This window comes from Ranitomeya imitator, chromosome 4, assembly GCF_032444005.1.
Source record: "Ranitomeya imitator isolate aRanImi1 chromosome 4, aRanImi1.pri, whole genome shotgun sequence".
In the NCBI taxonomy this organism is placed as follows: Eukaryota; Metazoa; Chordata; class Amphibia; order Anura; family Dendrobatidae; genus Ranitomeya; species Ranitomeya imitator.
In genome coordinates, this window is record NC_091285.1 from 691,270,396 (window position 1) to 691,297,346 (window position 26,951).

Below are 26,951 nucleotides of genomic sequence, written 5' to 3' on the forward strand. Positions count from 1 at the left end.
CTGTGACACCTGTGTTGTTGCTGTTTTGCTGCGCTGTGTGTGCAGCCTCCTTTCCTTAGGGTACCGTCACACAGTGCAATTTTGATCGCTACGACGGCACGATTCGTGACGTTCGAGCGATATAGTTACGAGATCGCAGTGTCTGACACGCTCCTGCGATCAGGGACCTTGCTGAGAATCGTACGTCGTAGCAGATCATTTGAAACTTTCTTTCGTCGTCTAGTGTCCCGCTGTGGCGGCATGATTGCATGGTGTAACATATATCGTATACGATGTGCGCATAGTAACCAACGGCTTCTACATCGCACATACGTCATGAAATTATCGCTCCAGCGTCGTAGATTGCAAAGTGTGACAGCAGTCTACGACGCTGGAGCGATATTGTTACGACGCTGGAGCGTCACGGATCGTACCGTCGTAGCGATGAAAATTGCACTGTGTGACGGTACCCTTAGCCAGCACCCCCTGGTGGAGGTTGCTCTATATTGCACTGCAGCAGCACATTACAGAATGTAGCTATATGAGTTTACTTTTTCAACAAAGTTTTTTGCACAAATTTTGTTGATTATTATGGAAGATGGTGACGTCGAAAAAATCAATAGCATTTGTGTTTAAAATTGGAGGAGAAGGTAATGCAGCAATTGCTTTTATTTAACCCTTCAATGAATTCTCTCATGTTGTCAGATGTGTAGTTCCAAATAATAAATAAAATGTTTGTAAATCACAACATTCTCTGCTAAAGGATTTTGATATATAAAAACGTCTTCAAAAAGACCCCATAAACAGGTTTGTATAATTTGGGGCTACTCTCGATCCCATTGCAGTCCCCTGCTTCTGATGATAACATTTTCCTTAGAAGGTGAAATAATTATGTAAAATAAGACAGCCCCTGTATAATAATGTTTTTTGGGGGTAGAGGGTTACTAAAAACAAAATTCTTAAAACAAAGAAGACAAATGTGGTGATCAATATTAGAATTCAATTCTGACACATCCATGGATAAAAAAACACATGCAAGTTTTTCCTTTCCAAATTTTGAGGCAATTCTATCAATTGTGTAGGGTCTCTAATGTGGATGGGTATATTACAGACATGTGATTTCATGATCTTATCTATGTAAGATCCATGTAGATGACTGCTGTTAGGAACAGGATTATGGGGGTTCACTGTCAGGATTACATCTGGGGATCAGTGGGAAAAGATCTTTATAATTTTGTGATTTTCTTCTTTCCTCATTGATTTTTTTTTTCCATTTGCCATTTAATCATTTCAACTCCTTTTTTTCCCATCAAGAAAATAAATACATATTGATGTGGATTGATGTTAGTTTTTGGAATGTTTCTAGTTAGCCTCTCTTTCTGTCTCTCATTTCTTGGATAATTATTTTTATTTTCATACTCATTTATTGGGTCATTTTGCTTTTAACAAAACTCCTGGTGGAGTTGGTTCTGGGTGTGGTATTAGAGACACTAATTCCATCATTTTTATCTTTTACATAAAAATTGTTCTTATTTGGACCTGTAAGTTGCCCATTTTTGTAGTCATTACGGTCACAACGCAGGTTCTTTTGATATCCCAATTATTGTATCGTGTTCTATTTGCAAAAGGAGGTAGTGACCAACAAATTTAGAGTCTTAAATTCAGGACATGTATCAAAACATAACAATTCTTTAGCCAACCCACATACCTTGGCTACTGCGATATCACATCATTTAGACCTTTTCTTGTATAAACATAGTCGCATATTGTTCATACATTCCTTCAGGATATCGTTCCGTTTTTCAAAGAATTCCAAATCATCGGGAAAAGGAGAGGAATTTACTAACCGGAGACCTCTGGGGCATCGTTTTTCTTCAATATAGACAGTGAGGAATCTCGTTTCCAGATTGAGGTGGAATTCTTATTTAAAAGTGTCCTCAGGTTTATGAAAAAGTTTCCTCAGTTGGATGGTGTCATCTTCAGTAAAAATGTCCGCGATAGTTGGAGTATCGATGTGTATATTGTTTGTGCTCCCAAGAATTATCTGCTCCCGTGAAAACAATCTGTTCTGAAAATAATCCATATTGATGAAATCTCCTAGGTGCACCAGACAGGCAATGTCCGTACCAGGGAATCCTTTCCAAAGAGCAGCCGGTAACTTTTATTCACTTTATTATAATGTTTTATGTCATTTCGAGCACTTTTAAACACATGTATTTTTTCCTGTATATTTTTTTTTATATATAAAATAACATGTTTACAACTTTATACACGATTTCTGACATGTGACTGTACATACCCTCACCCTCTGCACTTGGCACCTTTTTCAAAAATTTTTTTGTATTTAATCCATGTTTGCCTGTATTTATGTATGGTTGTCCTGAAGGAGTCAGTAGATTGTGAAATGCGTTGACATTAAACCTACGGTTCATTTATCTATACATGTGACTTAATTCGGAGAGTGCAGAAATATTTATTCTGCTATTTAGTAAAAAAAAAAAAAATCTGGTAAAAAACGATGCATTTTCATCATACTGCTTAACCCCTTCATGACCCAGCCTATTTTGACTTTAATGACCTTGCCGTTTTTTGCAATTCTGACCAGTGTCCCTTTATGAGGTAATAACTCAGGAACGCTTCAACGGATCCTAGCGGTTCTGAGATTGTTTTTTCGTGACATATTGGGCTTCATGTTAGTGGTAAATGTAGGTCAATAAATTCTGCGTTTATTTGTGATAAAAACGGAAATTTGGCGAAAATTTTGAAAATTTCGCAATTTTCACATTTTGAATTTTTATTCTGTTAAACCAGAGAGTTATGTGACACAAAATAGTTAATAAATAACATTTCCCACATGTATACTTTACATCAGCACAATTTTGGAAACAAAATTTTTTTTTTGCTAGGAAGTGATAAGGGTTAAAATTTGACCAGCGATTTCTCATTTTTACAACAAAATTTACAAAACCATTTTTTTAGGGACCACCTCACATTTGAAGTCAGTTTGAGGGGTCTATATGGCTGAAAATACCCAAAAGTGACACCATTCTAAAAAATGCACCCCTCAAGGTGAACAAAACCACATTCAAGAAGTTTATTAACCCTTCAGGTGCTTCACAGCAGCAGAAGCAACATGGAAGGAAAAAATGAACATTTAACTTTTTAGTCACAAAAATAATCTTTCAGCAACAATTTTTTTATTTTCCCAATGGTAAAAGGAGAAACTGAACCACGAAAGTTGTTGTCCAATTTGTCCTGAGTACGCTGATACCTCATATGTGGGGGTAAACCACTCTTTGGGCGCACGGCAGGGCTTGGAAGGGAAGGAGCGCCATTTGACTTTTTGAATGAAAAATTGGCTCCACTCTTTAGCGGACACCATGTCACGTTTGGAGAGCCCCCGTGTGCCTAAAATTTGGAGCTTCCCCACAAGTGACCCCATTTTGGAAACTAGACGCCCCAAGGAACTTATCTAGATGCATAGTGAGCACTTTGAACCCCCAGGTGCTTCACAAATTGATCCGTAAAAATGAAAAAGTACTTTTTTTTCACAAAAAAATTCTTTTCGCCTCAATTTTTTCATTTTCACATGGGCAATAGGATAAAGTGGATCCTAAAATTTGTTGGGCAATTTCTCCCGAGTACGCCGATACCTCATATGTGGGGGTAAACCACTGTTTGGGCACACGGCAGGGCTCGGAAGGGAAGGCGCGCCATTTGACTTTTTGAATGGAAAATTAGCTCCAATTGTTAGCGGACACCATGTCGCCTTTGGAGAGCCCCTGTGTGCCTAAACATTGGAGCTCCCCCACAAATAACCCAATTTTGGAAACTAATGTGACCCCAAAAGTTGTTGTCCAGTTTCTCCTGAGTACGCTGATACCCCATATGTGGGGGTAAACCACTGTTTGGGCACATGCCGGGGCTCGGAAGTGAAGTAGTGACGTTTTGAAATGCAGACTTTGATGGAATGCTCTGCGGGCGTCACGTTGCGTTTGCAGAGCCCCTGATGTGGCTAAACAGTAGAAACCCCCAAGTGACCCCATTTTGGAAACTAGCCCCCCAAAGGAACTAATCTAGATGTGTGGTGAGGACTTTGAACCCCCAAGTGCTTCACAGAAGTTTATAATGCAGAGCCGTGAAAATAATAAATACGTTTTCTTTCCTCAAAAATAATTATTTAGCCCAGAATTTTTTAATTTTCCCAAGGGTAACAGGAGAAATTTGACCCCAATAGTTGTTGTCCGGTTTCTCCTGAGTACGCTGATACCCCATATGTGGGGGTAAACTACTGTTTGGGCACATGACGGGGCTCGGAAGTGAAGTAGTGACGTTTTGAAATGCAGACTTTGATGGAATGCTCTACGGGCGTCACGTTGCGTTTGCAGAGCCCCTGATGTGGCTAAACAGTAGAAACCCCCCACAAGTGACCCCATTTTGGAAACTAGACCCCGAAAGGAACTTATCTAGATATGTGGTGAGCACTTTCAACCCCCAAGTCCTTCACAGAAGTTTATAACGCAGAGCCGTGAAAATAATAAATACGTTTTCTTTCCTCAAAAATAATTTTTTAGCCCAGAATTTTTTATTTTCCCAAGGGTTACAGGAGAAATTGGACGCCAAAAGTTGTTGTCCAGTTTCTCCTGAGTACGCTGATACCCCATGTGTCGGGATAAACCACTGTTTGGGCACACGTCGGGGCTCAGAAAGGAAGTAGTGACTTTTGAAATGCAGACTTTGATGGAATGGTCTGCGGACATCACGTTGCGTTTGCAGAGCCCCTGGTGTGCCTAAATAGTAGAAACCCCCCACAAGTGACCCCATTTTGTAAACTAGACCCCCCATGGAACTTATCTAGATATGTGGTGAGCACTTTGAACCCCCAAGTGCTTCACAGACGTTTACAACGCAGAGCCGTGAAAATAAAAAAACATTTTTCTTTCCTCAAAAATGATGTTTTAGCAAGCATTTTTTTATTTTCTCAAGGGTAACAGGAGAAATTGGACCCCAGTAATTGTTGCACAGTTTGTCCTGAGTATGCTGGTACCCCATATGTGGGGGTAAACCACTGTTTGGGCACACGTCGGGGCTCGGAAGTGAGGGAGCACCATTTGACTTTTTGAATACAAGATTGGCTGGAATCAATGGTGGCGCCATGTTGCGTTTGGATACCCCCTGATGTGCCTAAACAGTGGAAACCCCTCAATTCTACCTCCAACACTAACCCCAACACACCCCTAACCCTTATCCCATCTGTAGCCATAACCCTAATCACAACCCTAACCACAACCCTAATTCCAACCCTAACCCTAAGGCTATGTGCCCACGTTGAAGATTCGTGTGAGATTTTTCAGCATCATTTTTGAAAAATCCGCGGGTAAAAGGCACTACGTTTTACCTGCGGATTTACCGCGGATTTTCATTGTTTTTTGTGTGGATTTCACCTGCGGATTCCTATTGAGGAACAGGTGTAAAACGCTGCGGAATCCGCACAAAGAATTGACATGCTGCGGAAAATACAACGCAGCGTTTCCGCGCGGTATTTTCCGCACCATGGGCACAGCGGATTTAGTTTTCCATAGGTTTACATGGTACTGTAAAAGTGATGGAAAACTGCTGCGGATCCGCAGCCAAATCCGCACCGTGTGCACATAGCCTAATTCTAAAGGTATGTGCACACGCTGCGGAAAACGCTGCCGATCCGCAGCAGTTTCCCATGAGTTTACAGTTCAATGTAAACCTACGGGAAACAAAAATCGCTGTACACATGCTGCAGAAAAACTGCACGGAAACGCAGCGGTTTACATTCTGCAGCATGTCACTTGTTTCTGCGGATTCCGCAGCGGTTTTACAACTGCTCCAATAGAAAATCGCAGTTGTAAAACCGCAGTGAAATGCGCAGAAAAACTGCGGTAAATCCGCGATAAATTATGGTCCTCTGCGGATTTTTCTGCAGCGGATTTCATAAATCCGCAGTGCTAAACCACTGCGGATTTATGAAATCCGCTGCAGAAAAATCCGCAGAGGACCATAATACGTGTGCACATTCCTAACCCTACCCCTAACCCTACCCCTAGCCCTAAGCGTAACCCTAACCCTAGCCCTAACCCTACCCCTAACCCTAAGCGTAACCCTAACCCTACCCCTAACCCTACGCCTAACCCTAGCCCTAACCCTATTCTAACCTTAGTGGAAAAAAAAAAAATCTTTATTTTTTTATTGTCCCTACCTATGGGGGTGACAAAGGGGGGGGGGGTCATTTATTATTTTTTTATTTTGATCACTGTGATAGATTATATCTCAGTGATCAAAATGCACTTTGGAACGAATCTGCCGGCCGGCAGATTCGGCGGGCGCACTGCGCATGCGCCCGCCATTTTGGAAGATGGCGGCGCCCAGGGAGAAGACGGACGGACCCCGGCAGGATCGGTAAGTATGATGGGGTGGGGGGGAGCACGGGGAGGGGAGCACGGGGTGGGGGGGATCAGAGCATGGGGGGGATCGGAGCGCGGGGGGTGTGGAACAGAGCATGGGGGGGGGTGGAACGTAGCATGGGTGGGGGTGGATCGGAGCACGGGGGGGGTGGATGATGCACGGGGGGGGGGGTGGATCGGAGTGCAGGGGGGTTGGATCGGAGCACGGGGGGGGTGATTGGAGCACGGGGGGAGCGGAGCACAGGACGGAGGGGAGCCGGAGCAGTGTACCGGACAGATCGGAGGGCTGGGGGGGCGATCGGTGGGGTGGGGTCACATAAGTGTTTCCAGCCATGGCCGATGATATTGCAGCATCGGCCATGGCTGGATTGTAATATTTCACCAGTTTTAATAGGTGAAATATTACAAATTGCTCTGATTGGCAGTTTCACTTTCAACAGCCAATCAGAGCGATCGTAGCCACGGGGAGGGGGGGGGTGAAGCCACCCCCCCTGGGCTAAACTACCACTCCCCCTGTACCTGCAGATCGGGTGAAATGGGAGTTAACCCTTTCACCCGATCTGCAGGGACGCGATCTTTCCATGACGCCACATAGGCGTCATGGGTCGGATTGGCACCGACTTTCATGACGCCTACGTGGCGTCATGGGTCGGGAAGGGGTTAACAAAGTCGAATAGAAATAAAAACTGTATATCTGAAAACGTCATCTTCTTCCACAAAAAATAAGCCACAGCTCTGTCAGCGGAGAAATAAGTTATAGCTCTCAGAATAAAGCTGCAAAAGCAATTTGTTTTCTTTAAAATTTGTTTTTATTGTGTGAAAGTGCCAAAACATAAATTATACAAATGTGGTATCATGTACTTACCCGAAGAATAAAACTGCTGTATCAATTTTACCACAACGGAACATAAAAAACCCCTCAAAAAACGACTCCTGAATTGAGGTTTATTTTTTATTCTGCTTCCCAAAAATCGGAATAGAAAGCGATTAAAAGAAAAAAAAAAAGTCATGCGACTGATCATGGTACCAATAAAAAGTCAACTCGTCCCGCAAAAATACAAGCCCTCACATGACTCTGTGGTCCAAAATATGGAAAAACTATAGCTCTCAAAATATTGTGGTGGAAAAACTTTATTTTGCAAAAAAAAAGCGTCATTCAAAAAAGACCCGACATAAATCTGGTATCGCTGTAATAGCACCAACCCGAAGAATAAAGTCGCCTAATTAATAGTAATATATTATATTTAATAGTGAAGTAGGCCGATAATGTAATTCGTAAGGTACTAATAGGATTAATCAGGAACCAGGTGAAACGCGCGTCAGGGCTCTTTACAGGTAGGTAAGTTATCTACAGATGTGATGACCATGTTCTCTCTTGGTACTTACCATTACACTTCTCAGCTTCGCACAGCTATCATGAATGGGGACTTGGTCAAATAAGTTTATGATCTATCCATGATTGCTATATATTTATAAAGTGTGTATGTGTCGTGCATTGGCACCTTATAAATATATAACAATCATGGATTTATCCTAAACGTACAGTGCTGTGTATACTGCTCTGCCTCCTTTCTTAATTATACGTGTACATTTTATATCATGTCTTTCAGTCTTTTGTTTTTTTATCCCATTTGTTTATTTTTTAGTGTCTCTAATATAATGAAATAAAATATTATATTTTATTCTGATTTGTGCCTAGGGATACGATTCTGATATTATATATTCTTTATGGGACTGTGTTAAACATAGTTATGCAATAACAGCTTGTAGGTCAGAGAGTATGTTACTCCTTACTGTGGATCTGTCTCTATTTTGTGCTAAATCACATTTGGGATGTTTTAAGTGTTTTTAAATGATTTCTGTGTTGTATTTCAATAAAAATATGTTTATGGTGATCCCCTGCTGTTTGCATATACGTTTTCTCTGTTTATGGTCTAATATAATAAAATAATGTTATTGATCATTAATAATCTTTATAATAATCTTTATTTTTATATAGCGCTAACATATTCCGCAGCGCTTTACAGTTTGCACACATTATCATCGTTGTCCCTGATGGGGCTCACAATCTAAATTCCCTATCAGTATGTCTTTGGAATGTGGGAAGAAACCGGAGTACCCGGAGGAAACCCACGCAAACACGGAGAGAACATACAAACTCTTTGCAGATGTTTTCCTTGGTGGGGTTTGAACCCAGGACCCCAGCGCTGCACTGCGCCACCGTGCCGCCCACATTAGAATATTGGCAGTCTCATTCACATTGTTCAATTGGTTTTTGCTTTTATCTACTTGCTCATTGTTTAATATTTTACATATTTATACGGGAGTATATGTTTTCCTTCTTATTTCAGCTATTATCTTTATTTATCCTATATCTCTTGTCCTACTGAAAATAGATGTCTGGATAATTAAGATTAAACATGATTGAACCGGGCGATAAACCCCCACAGGAGAGGGGAAATGCGGCCAAACCAGGCGATGACCCCCGACAGGAGAGGGGAAATGCGGCCAAACCAGGCGATGGCCCCCGACAGGGGAAAGAAAGGCGGCTGAACCAGGCGATGACCCCCCAACAGGAGAGGGGAAGGTGGGCGAACCAGGCGATGACCCCCGACAGGAGAGGGAAAGGTGGGCGAACCAGGCAATGACCCCCGACAGGAGAGGGAAAGTTGGGCGAACCAGGCAATGACCCCCGACAGGAGAGGGGAAAGGAGGATGAACCAGGCGATGACTCCCGACAGGAGAGGGAAAGGTGCGCGAACCAGGCGATGACTCCCGACAGGAGAGGGAAAGGTGGGCGAACCAGGCAATGACCCCCGACAGGAGAGGGAAAGGTGGGCGAACCAGGCGATGACCCCCAAAAGGAGAGGGGAAAGGAGGATGAACCAGGCGATGACTCCCGACAGGAGAGGGAAAGGTGGGCGAACCAGGCAATGACCCCCGACAGGAGAGGGAAAGGTGGGCGAACCAGGCAATGACCCCCAACAGGAGAGGGAAAGGTGGGCGAACCAGGCAATGACCCCCGACAGGAGAGGGGAAAGGAGGATGAACCAGGCGATGACTCCCGACAGGAGAGGGAAAGGTGGGCGAACCAGGCAATGACCCCCGACAGGAGAGGGAAAAGGAGGATGAACCAGGCGATGACTCCAGACGGGAGAGGGAAAGGTCGGCGAACCAGGCAATGACCCCCGACAGGAGAGGGAAAGGTGGGCGAACCAGGCAATGACCCCCGACAGGAGAGGGAAAGGAGGATGAACCAGGCGATGACCCCCGACAGGAGAGGGAAAGGTGGGTGAACCAGGCGATGACCCAGCTTTCCATTTTTCCCCAAATTTAAAAGAATATGGCATTTTCACACATGATACAATTCTGCCACTTTCTACATTCTGTACATCACTTTTCGATTTCTCACCATTTCCAAACCTCTGCTACCAGTCAGAGAATGAAAATATTCCAGTTCACCTTTCCTCTTACATCTCACAGCATCTACGCCGCCCCCGATCTCCGACCAGCGCCGACACCTCCTGTAAGTGGTCGCGCACCACTTGCTCCAGCACCGCATACATGTCCTTACACGCCTTGCTGGCCGCATCCATCACTCGCTCCAGGTGATCCTCGAGCAGCCGCGAGTTCATCTCCAGCAGCGCTAATGACAAGTGGGGTCCCCCCGCCAACTCCTCCACGTAGCTGAGATCCGCCAGTGGTGTGTCCTCGATGAAGCCGGCTGAGCTGGCGCACACGTAGTCCTGCATGGGGATGCCGGCGTCGATCACCGCCAGGGTGGCTGCATTCACACACATGTAGTAATTGCCGCCATCAGCCTGCAGGATCTTAAAGGTGGAAAATATCAAATAATTATATTATAACCTAAAATTCTGCTACACGTCCCGTCCCAGTCACAGACGGCTGACAACAGAGAGCAACAGATGACAGCCGAACTCTCCTGGCCTGATACAAGAGGAGATTGTATTTATCTGAGCAGATATCAAGGTTCCTTCGTTCTATTTGGCTGATAACAGAGAACAATAGTAGTACAGCAAATAGAGGTAGGAAAAGGCTCCGGGGCTTTGGACACATAAGGCTCTGTACACATTAGACTGATGTCGGCTGAACTCCCCAATATCGACAGTTTCGGCCGATGGTCTAATCCGTATGGGGGCGACTGATGGTCGGAGAGATGGCGAGCGGACATTGATTTATTTTTGGTCCTTTAGGCGCCTTGCACCCGCAGCGCTTCGATTGCTCGCACTGTGCACAGCTGGAGGCAGAATACAGGAGACGTGCTGCACCGATACCGCGCGTCGCCCCTTCTCACCTGCAGCTGGGTGAGGATGGCGGTCTCAAACGTCTGCTTCAGGTGCAGAACTTGGGCCCGATCCATTATTTGTTTTCTTTTGGCGTTCATGACGCTTGCGGATTCATGAATAAAAAAATGCCCTTTTTGTTTTGCATCTTTTTCACAGTTAAAAGTTCTGCTAAAATGGAGCAAAATTTGAAGACAAAAAATGGATGGAAACAAAGTGCTGGAGAGATCCGAAGTGGCGTCATCACAGATTGTGGAAACTTCACAGTAGACCTCCAGCAGCTCGGATTGTGGCCTCTCCACTCTTCCTCCAGACTCTGGGACCTGGATTTCCAAGGTCTAGTGTGAGGTCTCCACAATCAGTGATGGTTTGGGGAGCCATGTCATCTGCTGGTGTAGGTCCACTGGGTTTTATCAAGACCAAAGTCAGCGCAGCCGTCTACCAGGACATTTTAGAGCACTTCATGCTTCCCTCTGCCGACAAGCTTTTTGCAGATGGAAATTTCATTCTCCAGCCGGACTTGGCCCCTCTCCACACTGCCAAAAGTACCAATACCTGGTGTAAACACAACAGTATCACTGGGCTTGATTGGCAGCAAACTCGCCTGACCTTAACCCCATAGAGAATCTATGGAGTATTGTCAAGAGGAAGATGAGACACCAGACCCAACAATGCAGAGGAGCTGAAGGCTGCTATCAAAGCAACCTGGGCTTCCATAACCCCTCAGCAGTCCACAGGCTGATCGCCTCCATGCCACACCGCATTGATGCAGTAATTGATGCAAAAGGAGCCCGGACCAAGTATTGAGGGCATTTACTGAACATACATTTCAGTAGGACGACATTTCGGATTTTACAATCATTTTTCAAGCTGGTGTTATAAAGTATTCTAATTTACTGAGATAATGACTTTTGGGTTTTCATTGGCTGTAAGCCATAATCATCAACATTAACAGAAATAAACACTTGGAATAGATCACTCTGTGTGTAATGACTCTATAGAACATATGAGATTCACTATTTGTATTGAAGAACTGAAAAAAATTCACTTTTTGATGATATTCTAATTTTGTGAGAAGCTCCTGTATATGGAGCAATATATGGGGCTTATTATTCTGTATGGAGGAATAGTATATGGGGCTCATAATTCTGTATGGAGCAATATATGGGGGTTATTATTCTGTATGGAGGAATAGTATATGTGGCTCATTATTCTGTATGGAGGAATATATGGGGCTCATTATTCTGTATGGAGGAATATATGGGGATCATTATTCTGTACGGAGCAATATATGGGGCTCATTATTCTGTATGGAGCAATGTATGGGGCTCATTATTCTGTATGGAGCAATATATGGGGCTCATTATTCTGTATGGAGCAATATATGGGGCTCATTATTCTGTATGGAGCAATATATGGGGCTCATTATTCTGTATGGAGGAATATATGGGGCTCATTATTCTGTATGGACCATTATATGGGGCTCATTATTCTGTATGGAGGAATATATGGGGCTCATTCTGTATGGAGCAATATATGGGGCTCATTATTCTGTATGGAGCAATATATGGGGCCTGTAATACTGTATGGAGCAATATATGGGGCTCATTATACTGTATGGGGCAATATATGGGGATCATTATTCTGTATGGAGCAATATATGGGGCCTGTAATACTGTATGGAGCAATATATGGGGCCCATTATTCTGTATGGGGCAATATATGGGGATCATTATTCTGTATGGAGCAATATATGGGGCCTGTAATACTGTATGGAGCAATATATGTGGCTCATTATTCTGTATGGAGCAATATATGGGGCTCATTCTGTATGGAGGAATATATGGGGATCATTATTCTGTATGGAGGAATAGTATATGGGGCTCATTATTCTGTATGGAGCAATATATGGGGCTCATTATTCTGTATGGAGCATTACATGGGGCTCATTATTCTATATGGAGCAATATATGGGGCTAATTATTCTGTATGGAGCAATATATGGGGCTCATTATTCTGTATGGAGCAATATATGGGGCTCATTATTCTGTATGGAGCAATATATGGGGCTCATTATTCTGTATGGAGGAATATATGCGGCTCATTATTCTGCATGGGGCAATATATGGGGATCATTATTCTGTATGCAGCAATATATGGGGCTCATTATACTGTATGGAGCAATATATGGGGCTCATTATTCTGTATGGAGCAATATATGGGGCTCATTATTCTGCATGGGGCAATATATGGGGATCATTATACTGTATGGAGCAATATATGGGGCTCATTATTCTGTATGGAGGAATATATGGGGCTTATTATTCTGTATGGAGGAATATATGGGGATCATTATTCTGTATGGAGGAATAGTATATGGGGCTCATTATTCTACATGTATGGAGCAATATATGGGGCTCATTATTCTGTATGGAGCATTATATGGGGCTCATTATTCTGTATGGAGCAATATATGGGGATCATTATTCTGTATGGGGGCAATATATGGGGCTCATTATACTGTATGGAGCAATATATGGGGATCATTATTCTGTATGGAGCAATATATGGGGATCATTATTCTGTATGGGGGCAATATATGGGGCTCATTATACTGTATGGAGCAATATATGGGGATCATTATTCTGTATGGAGCAATATATGGGGCTCATTATACTGTATGGAGCAATATATGGGGCTCATTATTCTGTATGGAGCAATATATGGGGCTCATTATTCTGTATGGAGCAATATATGGGGCTCATTATTCTGTATGGGGCAATATATGGGGATCATTATTCTGTATGGAGCAATATATGGGGCTCATTATTCTGTATGGAGCAATATATATGGCTCATTATTCTGTATGGAGCAATATATGGGGCTCATTATTCTGTATGGGGCAAAATATGGGGATCATTATTCTGTATGGAGCAATATATGGGGCTCATTATTCTGTTTGGGGCAATATATGGGGCTCATTATACTGTATGGAGCAATATATGGGGCTCATTATTCTGTATGGAGCAATATATGGGGCTCATTATTCTGTATGGGGCAATATATGGGGCTCATTATTCTGTATGGAGGAATATATGGGGCTCATTATTCTGTATGGGGCAATATATGGCGCTCATTATTCTGTATTGGGCAATATATGGGGCTCATTATTCTGTATGGAGCAATATATGGGGCTCATTATTCTGTATGGAGCAATATATGGGGCTCATTATTCTGTATGGGGCAATATATGGGGCTCATTATTCTGTATGGAGCAATATATGGGGCTCATTATACTGTATGGAGCAATATATGGGGCTCATTATTCTGTATGGAGCAATATATGGGGCTCATTCTGTATGGAGCAATATATGGGGCTCATTATTCTGTATGGAGCAATATATGGGGCTCATTATACTGTATGGAACAATATATGGGGCTTATTATACTGTATGGAGCAATATATGGGGCTCATTATTCTGTATGAAGCAATATATGGGGATCATTATTCTGTATGGAGCAATATATGGGGCTCATTATACTGTATGGAGCAATATATGGGGCTTATTATACTGTATGGAGCAATATATGGGGCTCATTATTCTGTATGGAGCAATATATGGGGCTCATTATTCTGTATGGAGCAATATATGGGGCTCATTATTCTGTATGGAGCAATATATGGGGCTCATTATTCTGTATGGAGCAATATATGGGGCTCATTATTCTGTATGGAGCAATATATGGGGCTCATTATTCTGTATGGGGCAATATATGGGGCTTATTAAACTGTATGGAGTAATATATGGGGCTCATTCTGTATGGAGCAATATATGGGGCTCATTATTCTGTATGGAGCAATATATGGGGCACATTATTCTGTATGGAGCAATATATGGGGCGCATTATTCTGTATGGAGCAATATATGGGTCTCATTATTCTGTATGGAGCAATATATGGGGCTCATTATTCTGTATTGAGCAATATATGGGGCTCATTATTCTGTATGGAGCAATATATGGGGCGCATTATTCTGTATGGAGCAATATATGGGGCTCATTATTCTGTATGGAGCAATATATGGGGCTTATTATACTGTATGGAGCAATATATGGGGCGCATTATTCTGTATGGAGCAATATATGGGGCTCATTATTCTGTATGGAGCAATATATGGGGCTCATTATTCTGTATGGAGCAAAATATGGGGATCATTATACTGTACGGAGCAATATATGGGGCTCATTATTCTGTATGGAGCAATATATGGGGCGCATTATACTGTATGGAGCAATATATGGGGATCATTATACTGTATGGAGCAATATATGGGTCTCATTATTCTGTATGGAGCAATATATGGGGCTCATTCTGTATGGAGCAATATATGGGGCGCATTATACTGTATGGAGCAATATATGGGGCTCATTATACTGTATGGAGCAATATATGGGGCGCATTATACTGTATGGAGCAATATATGGGGCGCATTATTCTGTATGGAGCAATATATGGGGCTCATTATTCTGTATGGAGCAATATATGGGGCGCATTATTCTGTATGGAGGAATATATGGGGCTCATTATACTGCATGGAACAATATATGGGGCTCATTATACTGTATGGAGGCATATATGGGGATCATTATACTGTATGGAGCAATATATGGGGCTCATTATTCTGTATGGAGCAATATATGGGGCTCATTATTCTGTATGGAGCAATATATGGGGCTCATTACTCTGTATGGAGCAATATATGGGGCTCATTATACTGTATGGAGCAATATATGGGGCTCATTATACTGTATGGAGCAATATATGGGGCTCATTATTCTGTATGGAGGAATATATGGGGATCATTATACTGTATGGGGCAATATATGGGGCTCTTTATTCTGTATGGAGCAATATATGGGGCTCATTATACTGTATGGAGCAATATATGGGGCTCATTATTCTGTATGGAGCAATATATGGGGCGCATTATACTGTATGGAGCAATATATGGGGCTCATTATACTGCATGGAACAATATATCGGGCTCATTATTCTGTATGGAGCAATATATGGGGCGCATTATACTGTATGGAGCAATATATGGGGCTCATTATACTGCATGGAGGACTATACTGTCCGGTTTCTGGCCTATTGTAGAATGTACAATAGAGATCGCTCATGTAATGTCAGAAGTGAAATCTTTGGCATTGTACTATCCCTAGATTTCTTATCTGTGACTCATAAATTGTGTTAAAGGGACCCACTGAGACTCTCTCCCCGGGGCCCATGAAAACCTGGAGCCGGCCCTGGTTCCAATACACAGAAAAGAAAGAAAATGTGTGCACCTGCAGCAATGTTCTGGAAGAAAAACGTCATGTTCTGGAGCAGTTTCACGGCTGCCAACACTTTCGGCCTTGACTCTACGTGTCCTCATGATTTTTCTTTGACGGTCGCAGTTGTGGTCGACTTTTGGGTTTTCAAATGTTTTTGTTTGATTCATCAATTGTGATATTTTAACAAGTTGCAATATTTTTGAGCGAATGTTTTCCAGTCCCCCCCCCCCAGAAGTGATTTTATGAATGATGCCTGTATTTTTTTTTTTACATTTTGTGACATTTTTAAGCGGAAAATGATGCAGCTGTTAATCTGGATCATAGGAGACGGTGATATTTGCTATTAGCGCTGCTGTGCACAGAACAAGCGATCAGAAGATCAAGGGGTCACGACCCCTAACGGGACTATGAAATACAGTGAAATGGAAGAAAAAAATAAACAAAAGGGTATGACAAAATCTCTGACCACTGCGATAAATCCGTCCAGGAAAAGATAATAAAAATAATCAATAATTGTATGAACCTGGAAATGACTCTGTAAAAAAATGCTAAAATAAAATAAATCGCCACATCTCTGGAAAAACAAAAAAAAACAAAGAATATCAAAAAATGCCAAAAAAAAGGAATAATAAAAAAAACGATTCAAACCTTTTCCCCATTGTAAAACGCTTTATTACTTTATTATCCCCCACAGCCTCATAAGTCTAATGATCATGTGACTGCTGCACGGCAAACTCGGCTCCGCTGCACGGCAAACTCTGCTACGCTGCATGACAAACTGAACTCTGCTGCATGACAAACTCGGCTCTGCTACCTGGCAAACTCGGCTCTGCTGCCTGGCAAACTCGACTCTGCTACCTGGCAAACTCGGCTCCGCTGCATGACAAACTGAACTATGCTGCATGACAAACTCCGCTCCGCTACACAGCAAACTCCGCTCCGCTACACGGCAAACTCGGCTCCGCTGCATGACAAACTGAACTATGCTGCATGACAAACTCAACTCCGCTACATGGCAAACTCAGCTCTGCTACCTGGCAAACTCGGCTCTGCTACCTGACAAACTCGGCTCTGCTACCTGGCAAACTCGGCTCTGCTACCTGGCAAACTCGGCTCCGCTACCTGGCAAACTCGGCTCCGCTACATGGCAAACTCGGCTCCGCTACATGGCAAACTCGGCTCCGCTACCTGGCAAACTCGGCTCCGCTACACGGCAAACTCGGCTCCGCTACATGGCAAACTCCGCTCCGCTACACGGCAAACTCGGCTCTGCTAAATGGTAAACTCGGCTCCGCAACACGGCAAACTCAGCTCCGCTACACGGCAAACTCAGCTCTGCTACCTGGCAAACTCGGCTCCGCTACCTGGCAAACTCGGCTCCGCTACATGGCAAACTCGGCTCCGCTACATGGCAAACTCGGCTCCGCTACCTGGCAAACTCGGCTCCGCTACACGGCAAACTCGGCTCCGCTACATAGCAAACTCCGCTCCGCTACACGGCAAACTCGGCTCTGCTAAATGGTAAACTCGGCTCCGCAACACGGCAAACTCAGCTCCGCTACACGGCAAACTCAGCTCTGCTACCTGGCAAACTCAGCTCTGCTACCTGGCAAACTCAGCTCCGCTACCTGGCAAACTCAGCTCCGCTACCTGGCAAACTCGGCTCCGCTACCTGGCAAACTCGGCTCCGCTACCTGGCAAACTCGGCTCCGCTACCTGGCAAACTCGGCTCCGCTACATGGCAAACTCAGCTCCGCTACCTGGCAAACTCAGCTCCGCTACCTGGCAAACTCAGCTCAGCTACCTGGCAAACTCAGCTCAGCTACCTGGCAAACTCAGCTCAGCTACCTGGCAAACTCAGCTCCGCTACCTGGCAAACTCAGCTCCGCTACCTGGCAAACTCAGCTCCGCTACATGGCAAACTCGGCTCCGCTACATGGCAAATTCCGCTCCGCTACACGGCATACTCGGCTCTGCTAAATGGTAAACTCGGCTCCGCAACACGGCAAACTCGGCTCCGCTACACGGCAAACTCGGCTCTGCTAAATGGTAAACTCGGCTCCGCAACACGCAAACTCGGCTCCACTACACGGCAAACTCGGCTCTGCTACCTGACAAACTCAGCTCTGCTACCTGGCAAACTCAGCTCCGCTACCTGGCAAACTCCGCTCCGCTACACGGCAAACTCCGCTCCGCTACACGGCAAACTCGGCTATGCTACACGGCAAACTCAGCTTCGCTACCTGGCAAACTCCGCTCCGCTACACGGCAAACTCCGCTCCGCTACACGGCAAACTCGGCTCTGCTAAATGGTAAACTCAGCTCTACTACCTGGCAAACTCAGCTCTGCTACACGGCAAACTCGGCTCCGCTACATGGCAAACTCCGCTCCGCGGCAAACTCGGCTCTGCTAAATGGTAAACTCAGCTCTGCTACCTGGCAAACTCAGCTCCGCTACCTGGCAAACTCGGCTTCGCTACATGGCAAACTCCGCTCCGCTACACGGCAAACTCCGCTCCGCTACACGGCAAACTCCGCTCCGCAACACGGCAAACTCGGCTCTGCTACACGGCAAACTCGGCACCGCTACACGGCAAACTCCGCTCTGCTACACGGCAAACTCCGCTCCGCTACATGGCAAACTCCGCTCCGCTACAAGGCAAACTCCGCTCCGCTACACGGCAAACTCCGCTCCGCTACACGGCAAACTCCGCTCCGCTACACGGCAAACTCCGCTCCGCAACACGGCAAACTCCGCTCCGCTACACGGCAAACTCGGCACCGCTACCTGGCAAACTCGGCTCCGCTACCTGGCAAACTCGGCTCCGCTACATGGCAAACTCGGCTCCGCTACAAGGCAAACTCGGCTCCGCTACACGGCAAACTCGGCTCCGCTACACGGCAAACTCGGCTCCGCTACACGGCAAACTCGGCTCCGCTACACGGCAAACTCGGCTCCGCTACACGGCAAACTCGGCTCCGCTACACGGCAAACTCGGCACCGCTACATGGCAAACTCGGCACCGCTACACGGCAAACTCGGCACCGCTACACGGCAAACTCGGCTCCGCTACATGGCAAACTCGGCTCCGCTACATGGCAAACTCGGCTCCGCTACCTGGCAAACTCGGCTCCGCTACACGGCAAACTCGGCTCCGCTACATGGCAAACTCGGCTCCGCTACATGGCAAACTCCGCTCCGCTACACGGCAAACTCGGCTCCGCAACACGGCAAACTCGGCTCCGCTACACGGCAAACTCAGCTCTGCTACCTGGCAAACTCAGCTCTGCTACCTGGCAAACTCAGCTCCGCTACCTGGCAAACTCAGCTCCGCTACCTGGCAAACTCAGCTCCGCTACCTGGCAAACTCAGCTCCGCTACCTGGCAAACTCAGCTCCGCTACATGGCAAACTCAGCTCCGCTACCTGGCAAACTCAGCTCCGCTACCTGGCAAACTCAGCTCAGCTACCTGGCAAACTCAGCTCAGCTACCTGGCAAACTCAGCTCAGCTACCTGGCAAACTCAGCTCAGCTACCTGGCAAACTCAGCTCCGCTACCTGGCAAACTCAGCTCCGCTACCTGGCAAACTCAGCTCCGCTACATGGCAAACTCGGCTCCGCTACACGGCAAACTCAGCTCCGCTACCTGGCAAACTCAGCTCCGCTAAATGGTAAACTCGGCTTCGCAACACGGCAAACTCGGCTCCGCTACACGGCAAACTCGGCTCTGCTAAATGGTAAACTCGGCTCCGCAACACGCAAACTCGGCTCCGCTACACGGCAAACTCGGCTCTGCTACCTGGCAAACTCAGCTCCGCTACTTGGCAAACTCCGCTCCGCTACACGGCAAACTCCGCTCCGCTACACGGCAAACTCCGCTCTGCTACACGGCAAACTCAGCTTCGCTACCTGGCAAACTCCGCTCCGCTACACGGCAAACTCCGCTCAGCTACACGGCAAACTCGGCTCTGCTAAATGGTAAACTCAGCTCTACTACCTGGCAAACTCAGCTCTGCTACACGGCAAACTCGGCTCCGCTACATGGCAAACTCCGCTCCGCGGCAAACTCGGCTCTGCTAAATGGTAAACTCAGCTCTGCTACCTGGCAAACTCAGCTCTGCTACCTGGCAAACTCAGCTCTGCTACCTGGCAAACTCGGCTTCGCTACATGGCAAACTCGGCTCCGCTACACGGCAAACTCCGCTCCGCAACACGGCAAACTCGGCTCCGCTACATGGCAAACTCCGCTCCGCTACATGGCAAACTCCACTCCGCTACAAGGCAAACTCCGCTCCGCTACACGGCAAACTCCGCTCCGCTACACGGCAAACTCGGCTCCGCAACACGGCAAACTCGGCTCTGCTACCTGGCAAACTCGGCTCCGCTACACGGCAAACTCGGCTCTGCTACCTGGCAAACTCGGCTCCGCTACACGGCAAACTCGGCTCCGCTACCTGGCAAACTCGGCTCCGCTACATGGTAAACTCGGCTCTGCTAAATGGCAAACTCGGCTCTGCTACAACCACTCCGTCACTTGTACAGGTGCCAAACAGCAAACTCAGCTCTGCTGCATCCACACACACTATGAAGTCCGGCTCCAGCGCTCACACAACTTTATTTATACAATGTTCCTGCACACAAGACTTCACAGCTGGAGGAGGAGGAGCCTGACACCAGGAAGGAGCGCGCAGTATATACTCACATGGGCGTGACGTCACGGAAGGTCCTATAGCACCAGGTACCAGCAGCCACCTACGAGCCTGGTCACATGGGCATGACGTCACGGAAGGTCCTATAGCACACTGTGTATATTATCCAGCGATCCGTCCTCCCACCACCAGGTGGCGCTGGAGATCTCTGCGATGACGCTCTGTCCACTGCTCTATAAAAGGAGCGATGTGAAGCTGACGGCGCCATTTTAATGACACGTGCGATGTGGAGAGGAGGTTGTGTGATCTGTGTGAGGGCAGGAAACTTGTCTGTGACGCCATTACACAGGGAAGCTATGGTAGTTAGATAGCAGAGAGCACTGCTTGCTGTAAATGGTGTCAGCGGGAATATGGTCTAGGGATTTAGTGATTCCGTGAGGTAAAATTACCTCACATGATGGTTCCTGTGAAGAAAGTCAGTCAGAGCTGTGTCTGAGAACTATTATACAGATGCTGAACTGTGGGTACGTTCACACTAGCGTTGCGCCGCCCTGCGTCGGCGACGCAACGCGCGACGCATCGAAAAACGCGCGCAAAAACGCGCGCGTTTTGCGACGCGTGCGTCGTTTTTGACCAAAATCGGATGCACAGAAAATGCAACTTGTAGCGTTTTCGTGCGTCCGACGCCAGCGTCGGAAACGACGCACACGGCGAAAAACGCAAACAAAAAGACGCACGCGTCCCCTATGTTAAACATAGGGGCGCGTCGCAACGCTAATGTGAACTTAGCCTGTCAGGAAATCTGTTGTGTTAGTGCAGGAGGCCACAATGGCAGAAAAGCGCAGAATGTCACTAGAAGAAAAAAGTTTCCTTAACAAATAGCACATGTGCTGATATAAATGAGGAAACTGCTGAGATGAGGGGCAAAAATGCCGCAGAGCGGAGAAAAAGCGACAGCAAATGATGGCACAAAAGTGACCAAACACTAAAATATTGAGTAAATAATACAGAATCCTCCAAGAGCAAAGGAGGCGACTGAGGGCAAAAGATGGAAAAATCTGCGAGTTATGTGTAAATTTGTTTTAAAAAAAAAATTGCAACAGTAGAAAAATGATAAAACCACAATAATAAGTTTACAGTTGGGAGGAGAGAAAAGGCCACGCAGAGCTCCATAAGGGATCTGATAGTCACATTCAGTGTAAATAAGATTGAACTAAGAAACAAACGAGGCAGAAGAAACGATCTTACAGCGCCGTAAATCAAAACGGCATATAGCGACTGCAGGAAAAATCCACATTTTAAGACGCAAAGAGGAAAAAAAAAATAACTGACGCGCATTTTGACGTCACCAAGATCCGAAGAACTAATATAAAAAGGGAAGAAATATATCTGTGAAGCGCACTTGTTGTTAGGGTTGGCGGAACGCACCAAATATATTGTTTATTAAATGGAATTGGTGCGTTCGCAACCCGGGATCCACCGTGCAGGAAAGTACCTGCTGCTAAATAATGGCGGCTCTATATGGCGGTATATACCAACTCTTAGCTTCACAGAGTAACCGCGAGAGGAAAGCTCTGTGCCCTGTTAGAATTTCACAGAGGCACAGGCCAACTACCCAGATGTGAGCTGTGAGTGGTCATGCATGCACACACAATCTCCTCGCCGGAGGTGCCAGCATTCTAGGGGCTTATTTCAGCCGGGTCCCTGAACACACATATACACAATCTCCTCGCCGGAGGAGCCTGCATTCTAGGGGCTTATTTCAGCCGGGTCCCTGAACACATATACACAATCTCCTCGCCGGAGGAGCCAGCATTCTAGGGGCTTATTTCAGCCGGGTCCCTGAACACACATATACACAATCTCCTCGCCGGAGGTGCCAGCATTCTAGGGGCTTATTTCAGCCGGGTCCCTGAACACGCATATACACAATCTCCTCGCCGGAGGAGCCAGCATTCTAGGGGCTTATTTCAGCCGGGTCCCTGAACACACATATACACAATCTCCTCGCCAGAGGAGCCAGCATTCTAGGGGCTTATTTCAGCCGGGTCCCTGAACACACATATACACAATCTCCTCGCCGGAGGAGCCAGCATTCTAGGGGCTTATTTCAGCCGGGTCCCTGAACACACATATACACAATCTCCTCGCCGGAGGAGCCAGCATTCTAGGGGCTTATTTCAGCCGGGTCCCTGAACACACATATACACAATCTCCTCGCCAGAGGAGCCAGCATTCTAGGGGCTTATTTCAGCCGGGTCCCTGAACACACATATACACAATCTCCTCGCCGGAGGAGCCAGCATTCTAGGGGCTTATTTCAGCCGGGTCCCTGAACACACATATACACAATCTCCTCGCCGGAGGAGCCAGCATTCTAGGGGCTTATTTCAGCCGGGTCCCTGAACACACATATACACAATCTCCTCGCCGGAGGAGCCAGCATTCTAGGGGCTTATTTCAGCCGGGTCCCTGAACACACATATACACAATCTCCTCGCCGGAGGTGCCAGCATTCTAGGGGCTTATTTCAGCCGGGTCCCTGAACACACATATACACAATCTCCTCGCCAGAGGAGCCAGCATTCTAGGGGCTTATTTCAGCCGGGTCCCTGAACACACATATACACAATCTCCTCGCCGGAGGAGCCAGCATTCTAGGGGCTTATTTCAGCCGGGTCCCTGAACACACATATACACAATCTCCTCGCCGGAGGAGCCAGCATTCTAGGGGCTTATTTCAGCCGGGTCCCTGAACACATATACACAATCTCCTCGCCGGAGGTGCCAGCATTCTAGGGGCTTATTTCAGCCGGGTCCCTGAACACACATATACACAATCTCCTCGCCGGAGATGCCAGCATTCTAGGGGCTTATTTCAGCCGGGTCCCTGAACACACATATACACAATCTCCTCGCCGGAGGTGCCAGCATTCTAGGGGCTTATTTCAGCCGGGTCCCTGAACACATCCAAACACATGACCACATTGGCGCAAAGCATATAACAAGAGACGATACTAGTGCATGGCCGTGCGGTCATGCGCAGTTTATATAGTTGCAGCACAGGAAGCTGCTACCGAAGTTTTGCCCTTTCAGGACCTTCCAGGAGGACCAATGGGATGCGCTGCAATACCTGAACATGTGACCCTCGACCTCCAGTGTGAGTAAACAAGGACTTAGTCCCAGAGAGACCCGCTCGCCGCAGATCAGTGCAGGGTACCATAGGAAAGCCAGAAAAGGCAGTAGTGACCCTATGCACAGAATCAGCCTCAGCGAGACGCTGGGAGCGACGTCTCCGCTGAGCAGACCCCACTGCGGCCGATGCTGAATGGGAGACCGCAGCAGACACGGATCGAGATTCCCCCTGTGCAGCAGAGGAAACTCGACTCCTAACACTTGTGTCATGAGACTAAGCGTCCAGTGTCCACAGCAGCAGTCCCATTTACATACTCCCTGTGTATATATATATATATATATGTACCTTGCATGTATATAAGCAGGCACTTGGGCATTACTACTTACACCTAAGGCCTCGTTCACACGTCAGGTTTTCTCGTACGACTATCCTATAATAGTGAACGGGGCTATTCACGTGTCTGCCCTGGAGGTCAGTGCAAAATCGCGGAGACCTGTCCGATATTTATCAGAGTGTCTAATCTAAATCGGCAATGCAAGTTTATGGGTCGAGGAAAAAGTCTGTCAGCACCTGGATGTCATCTGAGTGCAGTGTTTTTCATTTACTGATAAAAAAAAACCACTTTTCTTATCCGAGAACAACTAATTAAACTCGGACGAACTTTGATGGTAAAAAATTACCACCCCAGCAAACTAATATAAAAAAAAAATCACTGATAAAACTCAAGAGAAAATCACTGACGTCTGAATGAGGCCTAAAATCAGGGCTGTGCAGTCGTTAGATTGGAGCGACTCCCTCTTTAAAATAAATATACACCATTAACCAGTTAATGACTGGCCAAATTCCCACTCCCCCCTTCCTGACCCAATTACATTGCAGAGTTTTATTGCACTTTCACTTCTTTTCATTTTTTCCTGTTCGGATATGGCAGCACATAAAGCTTTATATTTATGCTATTTATGAAATACTTCAAATTTATTTTTCTCTTTATTTACAACCACGAAGGGTTGCTAAAAACATTTAACATAACCATGCAGATATGGGTTTAAAGCATTGTATTAGTGCGTAGGCAGCTGCCGCTCAGTGTTTAGGACAGTGATGTAGCCGTATCTGCGCCTCCTTTTATTCGGCGGAGCCGCACTTTCGGTACTTCGCCGGGTAACTAATTCTATTAACTCGCTGGTTATCCCTGATAGCTTTATTTGATCTAACAGGTTCCTGTTAAATGATAAATACAATCTGTCCTTGCACAGTTGTTGGTCTTGATGTACTGCGCGGGCAGTGATTTATATAGCATCGTATTAGGTTTATTCAACAGTTCTTTACATTTTTGCAAGGCATCTTTATCATTTCTGGCAGAAATTTATTTTACCAATTTTTAATGGATTGTAACTGCACTTGGTGTAATAGATATTTTAGCATTTTTTTTAGACTTCACACATTCAGTCATCTTCATCTATATTTTACAGGTTTTGTTACTGTCATAATCTGTCCTTTTTTTTTTTTTTTTCAATGAACGGCCAACAATCCAAAAGTCCAGTAAACCCCAGAATGTGTAATGTGGCACCTACAAGCTCTGAATGGCATTAGGATTTCACTATGCATAGCGTAGTATCTAACATGAGCTGCTGAGATTCATCACATATTACTGATCACTCAACTCTGGATCTTTATTTTGAAATATTTTAAGGTTTAAAATACTTTTTTCTTTGTCTTAGTCACATGATTATCCTTATTCTTCTATATCATTTTGAGGATGAGTTGTATTTTTCTCTAACATCATTTTGAGGTTTATTTGTTAGTCACATGATTATCCATATTCTTATATCCTTTACTTGTATTTTTCTCTTAACATCATTTTGAGGTTTATTTACACTAAATCGCCTTTATTACTGCTGGAAATAGAACAAAACACCTGATGCCTGTAAAGCGCTGTGGAATTAAAGGCGCTAAAAGCAAAGCGAGTAAAATAAATATGTGATTCCATCATTTTGTGTTTTAATTTTCTGTCTGTGGAGTGAATGTTGTGTCCCCATAATGTGGTGGTGGTGTCTGCCCTTCTTCTGTCACCATGGGCAATTTCTGTTCCCTGAGAAAAGCTGCCACCTCTCCAAAAACAAACCGCCTTCAGATTGTTGGGTAGTGTGGAGGCGTCCATAACAATTTGAATGATGGCTCTGCCTTGCAGCTTTATGGACTGGGTATGTCCCGGAAGTAAGCTTGCCAAGCGGTGGCAAAACGCCTCCTCCCTTTCATGAGGTAAAGAATGTGTGGCAAAATGGGCCAAAATCAGACCTGAGAAATGTCTGCTACTAGCTTTTCCATAAAAAAGGTATCTTGAAGCTTCATCACCAACAAAGGCTTCTGTATAAAGTATTAAATAAATTTCAGTAAGCGTGTTCAATACTTTATCCCTTTGGTATTTCTCATAAGGTGGATTTGTGTATGATCCATGTTGCTGGTCAACAATATAAGAAATCCAATTCCCGACAAGTAGCAATAGTGAAGAAATAAAATCCAGCTCACTGTGATTGCATCTTGAGGATGCTAGGAGCCCGAAAACATCTTGTCAAGGCTTGTGAAATGCAAAATAAAGAGTCTCCAGCTCCACTAACTGTGATGGAGGACATACACATTCAGCTATACAAATTTACATGACCCACATCAACGCGTTTCAGGTGTCTTCACCCTTAAAGGGAATCTGTCACCTACTTTTTCGTATATAAGCTTCGAGGGCTTTTCTACAGCATTCTGTAATGCTGTAGATAAGCCCCCGATGTAACCTGAAAGATAAGAAAAACAAGTTAGATTATACTTACCTGTGGGGGAGGTCCGGTGCGGTCCAGTCCAATGGGCGTCGCGGTCCGGGTCCGGCACATCCCATCTTCATAAAATGACCTCTTTGCTTCCTGCTGCGGCTCCTGCGCAGGTGTAATTCTCTGCCCTGTTGAGGGCAGAGCGAAGTACTGCAGTGCACAGGCGCCGGGAAAGGTCCGAGATGCCCAGCAAAGTACTGGTCACCTGACAAACCCAGCAGCAGCTCATCTGACTGAGGAGCCACAGAAGTTAACCCTTCATAGGGAAAATGAATTAACTCCATTTAACTATTGTAATT